Here is a 10,273-nt window from a genome sequence, read left to right as displayed (position 1 = left end):
CAACAAGTCGATGACATGCTCCAACGCGGAATAATTAGAGAATCCTGTAGCCCATGGTCGTCTCCTGTGGTCCTAGTTAAAAAGAAGGATGGCTCCATACGATTTTGTGTTGATTATCGCCGTCTCAACAAAATCACTCGTCGTGATGTGTACCCCCTCCCACGAATCGACGATGCCCTAGACTGCTTGCAAGGCGCAGAATTCTTTTCCTCACTCGATTTACGCTCCGGGTATTGGCAGGTGCCCATGGCAGAGGCGGATCGTCCTAAGACCGCCTTTATTACTCCAGACGGACTATACGAATTTAATGTTATGCCATTCGGACTCTGTAACGCCCCAGCCACATTTGAAAGAATGATGGACACTGTACTGCGCGGCCTGAAATGGAACATCTGTTTATGCTACCTTGATGATATCGTCGTCTTTTCAACCGACTTCCCGACCCACCTGACTCGACTTCGCCAGGTCTTCACCTGCCTAACCCGCGCCGGTCTTCAACTGAACCTCAAAAAGTGCCGCTTTGGTGCCCGCCAGCTCACAATACTCGGACATGTTGTGTGTAAAGATGGAGTTCTGCCTGATCCTGAGAAGCTGCGCGCCGTCGCTGACTTTCCGAAACCGACCACTTTGAAACAACTGCGAAGCTTCGTGGGCCTCTGCTCGTACTTTCGTCGTTTTGTTCGGAATTTCGCAACCATCATAGCCCCTCTTACACAGCTCTTGAAAGGCACCCCTAACCTCTCCTCTTGGTCGCCAGCCTGCGATGATGCATTCGCGACACTGCGCAATGTTCTAACGTCACCGCCAATCCTTCGGCATTACGACCCTACTGCACCTACAGAACTTCACACCGATGCCAGTGGTGTCGGCCTCGGCGCCGTCCTCGCCCAGCGCAAGCCTGGCTTCTCCGAATACGTTGTCGCCTACGCCAGCCGTGCTCTCACCAAAGCCGAGTCCAACTACTCCGTTACCGAAAAGGAGTGCTTAGCAATCGTGTGGGCTGTAACGAAGTTCCGCCCTTACTTATACGGCCACTCCTTCGAGGTAGTTACAGATCATCACGCTCTCTGCTGGCTCGCGTCTCTCAAGGATCCGTCTGGCCGTCTCGGGCGCTGGGCTCTCAGGCTTCAGGAATACGACATCCGTGTAGTGTACCGCTCTGGCCGCAAGCACTCTGACGCCGACGCTCTTTCTCGGTCACCGGTGTGCTCGCCTAACTCATCGTCCCCTCCTCAAACACTCTTGTCAGCACTCACCATTGAGGATATGCCTTTCGAGCAACGACAAGATCCTTGGGTTTCTAACCTGCTAGATATCCTTGGCACTACTTCCGCGGCTACGCATCCTCGGGCACTCCGCCGACAGGCCTCCCATTTCGCCATTCGGGAAGGCCTTCTCTACCGAAGGAACTACAACTCAGACGGCAGAACGTGGCTTCTTGTCATTCCGCGCCACCTCCGCTCCGAGGTTTGTGCCCACCATCATAGTGACCCGCAAAGCGCTCATGCCGGCGTCCTCAAAACATATGATCGAATTCGTCAAAGGTACTACTGGCGGGGAATGTACAATTTCGTACGTCGCTACATTCGCTCTTGTACCGCCTGTCAACAACGCAAGATTTCTCGCCACCCTGCTGGCCCTCTTCAGCCTTTACCGTGTCCAGCTCGCCCGTTTGATCGCGTGGGAATCGACCTCTATGGTCCGCTACCATGCAGTGCCGCTGGTAATCGATGGGTCATCGTCACCGTCGACCACCTGACCCGTTACGCCGAGACTGCTGCACTTCCCGCGGCGACAGCTCGAGAGGTAGCCCATTTTCTTCTGCACCACTTCATTCTTCGACACGGCGCCCCCCGCGAGCTACTGAGTGATAGAGGTCGTGTCTTTCTTTCCGAAGTAGTCCAAGAGCTCCTGTCGTCTTGTAAATCGATACATCGAGCTACAACTGCGTACCACCCGCAAACAAATGGCCTCACGGAGCGCTTCAACCGTACGCTTGGGGACATGCTCGCAATGTATGTTACATCTGAATCTGGAAGCTCGAACTGGGACCAAGTACTGCCATTCGTAACGTTCGCGTACAACACTGCCACCCAAGCAACAACTGGTTTTTCGCCCTTCTTCCTCTTATACGGCCGTGAACCATCATGTACTCTGGACACAATTTTGCCATACCATCCAGATGCCTCTGAGTACAGTGCTTTGTCAGACATTGTACAGAAGGCCGAGGAATGCCGTCAGCTAGCTCGCACGTTTACCTCCAACACTCAAGGCTATCGCAAAGATCAGCATGATACCGATACTCCTGCTCCCACGTTCCAGGCCGACAGCTTCGTTTGGCTATGCGTTCCTGCCACCAACAAACTAGACACCAAATACCACGGACCTTATCGCGTCTTGGAACGCACATCCCCTGTGAACTACGTCATCGAGCCAGTCACCCCTTCTTCCGACCACCGCCGTCGCGGCCGCGAGATTGTCCACGTTAGCCGCCTCAAGCCATATTACAACCCTCTGGTCGTCTCTTCTCCCTGAGTCGCCAGGATGGCGACTTCTTCACGTGGGGGAAATGTAAAGAAGACAAAGAACGGAAAATGCTGCGGCATCGCCATCACCATCGCTTGGCTCCGGCGCCCATCTCTCGTGCTGAAGCTGTGCCCTGCGGCTGGCAATTCGACCCTGCTCTGCCCGAATTACTGGCAGCGCTAGACGTTCAAACGAACTATTAAATCCACATCGCATTTTCTTTAGATTTACGCCTAGCTCGGTGGGCTTGAAAACAACTGGAATACCAGGAGCTCTCTTTTTCTTTTAGGACCGAACCGTGAAATGATGCTTGGTCCATGTCCTCTGCAGGGTCACCCGAAGGCGCATCACGTGGTCTCTTGTTCGCAGGGCCGTGATCTGTTGCTGCTACTACAGGGTCCGCTTGAATAGCAGGCGGCTCTGCTGCCATTAATGCCGCATAGATTACGACTGATTGTTGCGTTTCGTGCCGGCGTGTATAGGGCGCAGAGCGCCTACGAAGTCGTTTGACGTGCTTCCGCCGGCGGCCAGGGACCCCTATATCGGCGCACGTCGAGGACACAAACCACAAAAACACTGAATGCTCTAAAAATTCGAAAAAACGCCAAAAATTAGAGACCGGTTGCAGACAGCCGGTCAGTTAATCATCGTCTTCTTCTTCCCTGCTGTGAGCACAGGACCGGGCTAAGTCGAGAAGTATGAAGGCCTTTATTCTGAAGTGGTTATTGTCCCGCTGATGATGATGATGATGATGATGATGATGATTATGGTGATGATAACAATGTACTGAGTCACTTAAAAAGGCACATTCATCTTCGAGTCACAACAGCTCCTCTCTATCAACTGTTACCCCTAACTGTACCCACTCCGACCTCTCAATACTTTCTCTACGCGAGCTATGAATAGTAATGGGGAGATCTTTTCTCGTTGACTAACATTGTTCTTTATTGGAATATATTGCAATCTTTATTCAGCACTATGGTTGCTGTGCAGCCACTATAGATATCTTCCAGCAAAAATATCTTCCGCGTGAGCCACTCTGCCAAAGCAGTGGATGGTAAACTTGCAGCGAGGCCAGCGAGTTGCCTGCACAGGCTGCAGCCTTCGCCAAATTATAAGCCGAAAGCTTGAACTGGCCTTCCAGACACGGCATCAAGTGATATTGGCTCACTCAATCCACAGTTCGTGGCGCGAGAATGCACTATCATGTGATTGTACTTTTACTTCACGGGCTTTCTTTGGAGGGCGGAAAAAAGATAACCGCGCGACTTTGTATATTGTAAATAAATAGAACGGGGGTTTCCGATTGTGGTCTACTTTGCGAATCACATTTATTGCCTTAATTTATTAATAAACAAATAACAAAATATCCTAAATACCTAATGTTTATTTTCCGAACCCAACATATCATCCGTAGTGCCCAAGACGGCTCGCAGCTGTATGCTGCTGGTTTCCCTAGGTTACCTGAAATATTTATTATTTTAGGCGTTCATTCAAATTAGCGGAAACATCATATATATATATATATATATATATATATATATATATATATATATATATATATATATATATATATATATATATATATATATAGTAGAAGAAACGGCACGTTGTTTTTTCTTCTACTTTGTGTTTAATTATCTTGCCCCTGAACAGATTACATTGCTAATTTATGTGGTTGTCGAAGTAAAGATAAAAAACAAAAAACAAAGTACAATCCCCAATGCTTTCCTTGGCCTCGCCGACTGTTGGCTTCTTTCCTTCATATATATATATGTATATATATATATATATATATATATATATATATATATATATATATATATATATATATATATATATATACATACATATATATATATGGACGGCTGTATTTTTATCTCACGACTATATGCTGATAGCTACAGTACGCGAAATACAGGTTGTGGGCCTCAGCTCTCGCTCAGGGGGGTTTGTGAGCCGCCACGCATGCGACCAACGACTGACAACTACGTGAACAAAAAATAAACGCTATAATTTAGGCAGTGTGTTGTTTGAAGAAAAGTTTTTACTTCGCTCATTTTTGATGTTGACAGGCCTGATCACACAAGGAATTCTTTCTCGCGAATTAAAACAAAGACTACTAATTGGCTCGGTTTAGTTTGGAAGGAGCCGTAGTTCAAGTAAACGCCTATCCCGCTTAGTAAAACTGGCGTGCACCTCCTTACCCACTACGCTGGCCGTCGAGCCAAAAGTGCTACCAACATGGCATTCAATGGTCCCCGTTTAACTGACGGGTGAACTGCGTCACGTCGTCACCTGGCATGGTACGCTTTTGCGTGCGTTTCATTTTCTCAAACGCATACAGCGACACAAAAATATCTCTTTTAGTTATACACGTGTAGGCTTCTTAAGGTTTTGTGTGCTCTGCCACTTTTCGACCATGCTAAACCTCGAAAACAAGAAAGACACAAACGCACACAATAAACCTTACAATCATGCTGACGTAGCCGCAAGTGTATCGGTTAGCTTTTGCCCCGAAAACTACACTAGGCTAGTAGAACTGCATTTCAAGGTGCCTGGCAGGGGCCACTACTGCGCATGCGCCGTTACCGTGCTTAGCAGTTGCGCCATTCTGTAGGTGGTCCGCCACTGCGTTCGCTAAAGAGGAGAAAGAAGATAACGACATCCCAGCAGATGCGCTCGACGGCACGGACACAGGCAGTTTCAGCACAGCGCATGCGCGCACCGTCCCGGAGAGCTGACCGAGTGGAGCGGGAAGGTGGCTGCCAGCATCGCATGCGCAGGGCGTTAAAGTGAACTCTGCTTATACTACCCAGCAAATTTCTCTGAATATGCAGCCAAGGATGCGAGGGTGGAGCTTTAGTCCATGTAGTTCTGGTATATCTGTCGTCAGTTACGGTTTCGGTTGCAGTTCCACCTTTGCTTTAAATTACAGTTTTTGAGCCGCCAGTGACTTCTAAATGACTTTCTTTGAAGTATTTAAGGCCTAAATGAGCGTAAATTTACGTTTAATGAATAACATGCGCTTTATAGGCTGTCGAAACAAGCTCATTGCGAAAACGTGTATAAAACGGCGGGTGGACGCTGCAGAAGCAGCCGACCAACACCTCGGGAGATGGCCGACAGACGGCTCAGCAATCTCGTTTGTTCGGCATACTGCAGCAGTTTAATATGCACAACAATAATGTTGTAGGTGCTTCTCTCGTGGTTAAATCGGGATATGATATTGACGAGAATATTTTCCTTAAGGCCGGAATACATGCGGCGTTTTTTCCCACGATTTTCGCGCATCGAAAACTGCCGCGCCGACGCGACGCCCAGCTCGAGATACATGGAACGACGAAGCGGCGCGAGCGCCACCGCGAATCCCTCGATGCGAAAGCAAATGCATCAGCGAGCGGAAATAACCGCAGAGCGAGGTACGTGAGAGAAGCGACGCTCTTCCTTGTGTTAAAATCGCGAAAGTGCTCATTCGAATGCTACAGTGCTAAATGTAGAAAGCATACACAGGTGCGCAAGGATTTGATTCGCTCGAATGAACGAAGATACTTCGGAATGCCCGCTCGGATACCAGCGGCACGGTTTTTGTTTTTATTTTTACAAATTTCACTCCACGGAGCAAACAAACACACAACGCTCCGAAAGTAGGTCGTACACTCACAAAAAAATCGAGATTCCGTGCTTGATTAAGCGTTTATTTTTACGATAAACACATTTCTGCGGCCAAACTGCCCCATACCTCGTCAGCCATGGCGGCCATGTTAACAGCGGCCGCTCAAACCGGAAATGCCAGCTTTCCGCGCTCCTATTGGCTCGCGTCGACAGTAGCTTCCGGTTCGAGAGGACGCCGCGCCGCCCGCGCGTCAAATATCTGGCAGGGCCAGATCGGCGGCGGCGCGCGTTTTTTCTGACGCGGGGCGTCGAGTGCGCGCCGTCGGGCGTAAAACGCCGATTTCACGCGGCAAAAACGCTCCATGTATTCCGGCCTTTATGGTATATTCCAGAGCACGATCTGCGAAATTTACGAAGGAACGTTATTCTGTTGCGCAGTACGCTGATGCCTTTCGGCTCTTTAGCCTTGACAGCACTGCTATAAGTTTTCCGTGATTTTTTTTCAATGCCGGTGAACTTTGAAGTTTTCAGCCGCGGCTTTGTCAAGAAAAGGGCAGTCGTCCAGCAGCAAATCGAGCACGAGGCTCGCAAGCCCTACGTGCTCCTCCTCCAAGAAGCACTAACGGACAAGCCTTCCCTCCCCGGCTACAGGGTACACCTCAGGGATCTGTCATCTTGCCGGTGCTTTTCAATCTCGTGATGATAGGAGTGGCCGAAAGGCTCACGAACCGAAAGGCTCAAGGAAGTCCGACATATATACGCGGACGACATAGCGCTGTGGGTGGAAGGGGGCAGCGATGCCCACATTGAATCCACCCTACAGGCGGCCGTTGATCCGATCGAAGACCAACTCGACGGAACGGGGCTCAGATGCTCTCCGAGCAAGTCGGAGCTCCTCGTCTACCCGCCCGTCAAGCACCGAAAACCCAAGAGCAGCCCGAGATAGTACGAGGCAATCAAAGTGAAGACCAGATAGGGAAACGCGATCCCAAGAGTCAACAAGGTCAGAGTGTTGGGAATGACGATCGAGACGCACGGCAGAATATCGAGACCGTCACCCGGCTCATTGCGAATGCGGCGAACGCCACGAGACTACTCAAACGATTCACGAACAAAAAAAGTGAAATGAAGGAAGAGAGCCTGATCAGACTGATCCACTCGTTCGTCATATGTCACGTAGCGTACGTGGCGGCCTACCACAAGTGGAAGAAGAGCGAGAGAAGCAAGATAGATATACTCATCTGCAGAGCCTACAAGAGGGCACTGGGACTGTTCGAAATAACGAGCATCAAACGCCTCCTGCAGCTGGAGGTGCACAACACGCTGGAGGAGATAGCGGAGGCCGAACGCGCCGCACAACTCGAAAGACTGTCTACGACCAAGGCCGGCCGGAAAATCCTGGACAGCCTTTGAATTGGATACCAAGGCAGGATACCAAGGCAATGATACCAAGGATACAAGACGCAGCTCCCCATCCCCAATGAGATCAGGCGCAAGATCAGAGTGGACTCGGTACCGAAGAACATGCACCCAGAGTATAACAAAGGGAGGAGAGCAGCGAGAGCCAAGGCGCTGATAGACCAGCACGCGGCCGACACACACGCATGCTACATTGACGCGGCTGAGTGCGCCAACATACACGGCTTCACGACGGTCGTCGTCGACGCGACCGGCACCGTTCGCACGACCGCCAGCACGAGATGCACCAAGGCAGAGCAAGCGGTGGAGGTGGCCATCGCCCTGGCCATCGCCGATCGCGACTGCCACACAGTGATATGCGACTCGAGGCAGGCGGTGAGAAATTACGCCAAAGGCAGTATAGCGAAGGAAGCGGTGCGCATACTGCAGGCAACCAAGAACGATGATGGCAGCAGACAAGTGAGAATCCAGTGGTTCCCGGCGCACGCGGGCGAGGCGTCAGAAAGCAACGCCAACCACAACGAGACAGCACACACCGAGGCGCGCGCGTTAACGGACCGCTACTCGGTCGACTGGCCGCTGTGGTTCAGCACCAAGGACCGAATGACCGACTACAACGAAATATCCAAGGCGTTCCGCCTAGCTCGCAGAACTCTTCCACCCCCTTGCCCGCGGCTCAGTCGAGAGCAAGCCGTCTTATTCAGACAGCTACAGACGGGCTCACTCCCCAGCCCGTCGCTGATGCACAGAATGTATTCCGAGACGCACCCGATAGACAAATGCAGAGTCTGCCGAACGGAGACGGCCGGCTTCGCACACATTCTGTGGTATTGCAAAAAGTACCAGGAAGAAGCTAAATCTGGGAGGATCCCGCCGAGACTGGAAGCGGCCGCAGGGAGCGACAAACAAGAGGAACAACTCTGGGCCGTCCAGCAGGTCATCAAGACGCTGGCCCGGCAGGGAACCAGCGAGCCGGCCACGGCAAGCGGGGACCCAGGCCTGCGCGGCCGGTGCCCAGAGGACGACGTAGGCCCCGTTCGGAGCGCGCGCGCGCGAGCGCGCGTTCTACTGCAGGCCCCAAATAAACTTTTTACCAATCAAATCCAATAAGCGAAGACTGGTTGTATTGGATGCAGCGCTCGGTAACTCGCAGCAAAAGCTTTCGATCTACAACAGATCCAGCAGCGTTAAACCCCTCTGATTTTTATCAACATCCTGGAAAGATCTCCGCGTCTGCACATACACTGCGCAATGAGCTCTAGAAGCCATCAGGAGTGAACGCGCATGACGCTAAAAGCTCCCCTTTTGACTTTACAATAGGAGTCATGGAAGTCCCCTTACCCGATCCCCGAAAAACGTAAATGCTCGGAGATCTAAAGGCAAGACAAAAAGCCTGCGAAGACTGGGCCATGACATCGAAATCTGACCTCCTACAGCCTACGGCAAGCCTACAGCTGAAACCTGAGAAGGAAACTTGAAGAAATGGAAGGAAGAAAGCAAGCTACACAGATTTATTTAGATGGCTACAACCAAGGTGCCGTGTTTTAAAGTCGCTATCAATAAGTGATACAAAAAGTATGCTTCCGTGCGTTGAGAAGGCGACGCTGTACAACGAGTATGTTTTAAACTCATTTTCTAGCTTAGGACAGTCAGTCGTAATTTAACGGCGGATCTTAGAGTCGCGTTAGTTTAATAAATTAGGTTCGACGTGACAGCGTCAAGGATTCACTCTCGAGAGAATGAAAGACACTTATTGCCATCTTGAATGGTATGACGGGGCATTAATAATGGATTCCTTATGGTAGTTTCCTTGAGAACCCTACTTGCTACTTTCTTTTTTGCTGATCCTTATTATCTCATACAAAAGCAACAGCATACCTAAGTTACTAGACACGGGAAATACCATCCGACAGTGATAGAGAACATCGCTTAAACCCACGCGTGATCACATTAAGTTTTAAGTGAAGATCAGCGTAAGGTGTTGTCATTAGGCCATGTAATGCAGCAACCGAGCGACCTACCACCGCCTGCCATATGAAATGTAAACAATCACCTACAAGGGTGTACAAAAATATTTCCTAAGTCCCTTACTGCTTCACGCCGACACCGAGTTTACTATGAACGGCAGCCTTTAACACTCATTGTACGCCTTCAAGGCATTTTCTAAGAAATAGCTAAGAAGCATACCTCTTGCTTTTACTAGTTATCAGGTGGCAGGACTGGTATCTGACTGGTTAGTTTGATGTGTGAAGTAAAGAAACGACTTGACATGTTCCAGTTTGCACATGAAATCAAAATTGGAATCTAAGAATCCGTGGTTAGACCGCTAAGCTACGCCGGTGTCAGCGTGTACTACTTTTGAGAGGTTTGTAAGATATCGGCTTTTATGTTGTACATCATAGTATACTTGCAACTAGTAGTGAACGATTGGTGCGTTTTCCTATAACCATACTCTGAATAGACGGTTAGTTCTACTCGACAATGTTAGCGAAACAACCCTTCGAAATAATTTGTCTTGGTGTATAATATTAAAGTCGGGCAATAACAACTGAATGGCCGCTGCCACGTTTTTAGAGCGCGAGGTACAATATTCTTAAACTTGTTTAAGTTAACTTTATCGCTGCACTTTTTTGCGCAGTTAAACTATAAAAACGCACCTCGTATGTTTTCCATCAATAACTTTTAAGTTATTTAGGCCCTCGTGTCTGAGGCG

The 10,273-nt window shown here is 49.7% G+C and overlaps 1 pseudogene; it reads left to right on the top strand.

Annotated features, from left to right (window-relative positions):
• Positions 1-6,646: 6,646 nt before the first annotated feature.
• LOC146193275 (uncharacterized) lies at positions 6,647-8,937 on the top strand (annotated as a pseudogene).
• Positions 8,938-10,273: the final 1,336 nt, after the last annotated feature.

The sequence above is a fragment of the Amblyomma maculatum genome, chromosome 4, assembly GCF_055883805.1.
Source record: "Amblyomma maculatum isolate TAMU_Amacu chromosome 4, ASM5588380v1, whole genome shotgun sequence".
Taxonomy (NCBI): domain Eukaryota; kingdom Metazoa; phylum Arthropoda; class Arachnida; order Ixodida; family Ixodidae; genus Amblyomma; species Amblyomma maculatum.
The sequence above is the reverse complement of the archived record's forward strand: the minus strand, read 5'-3'. Positions and strand labels throughout refer to the sequence as shown.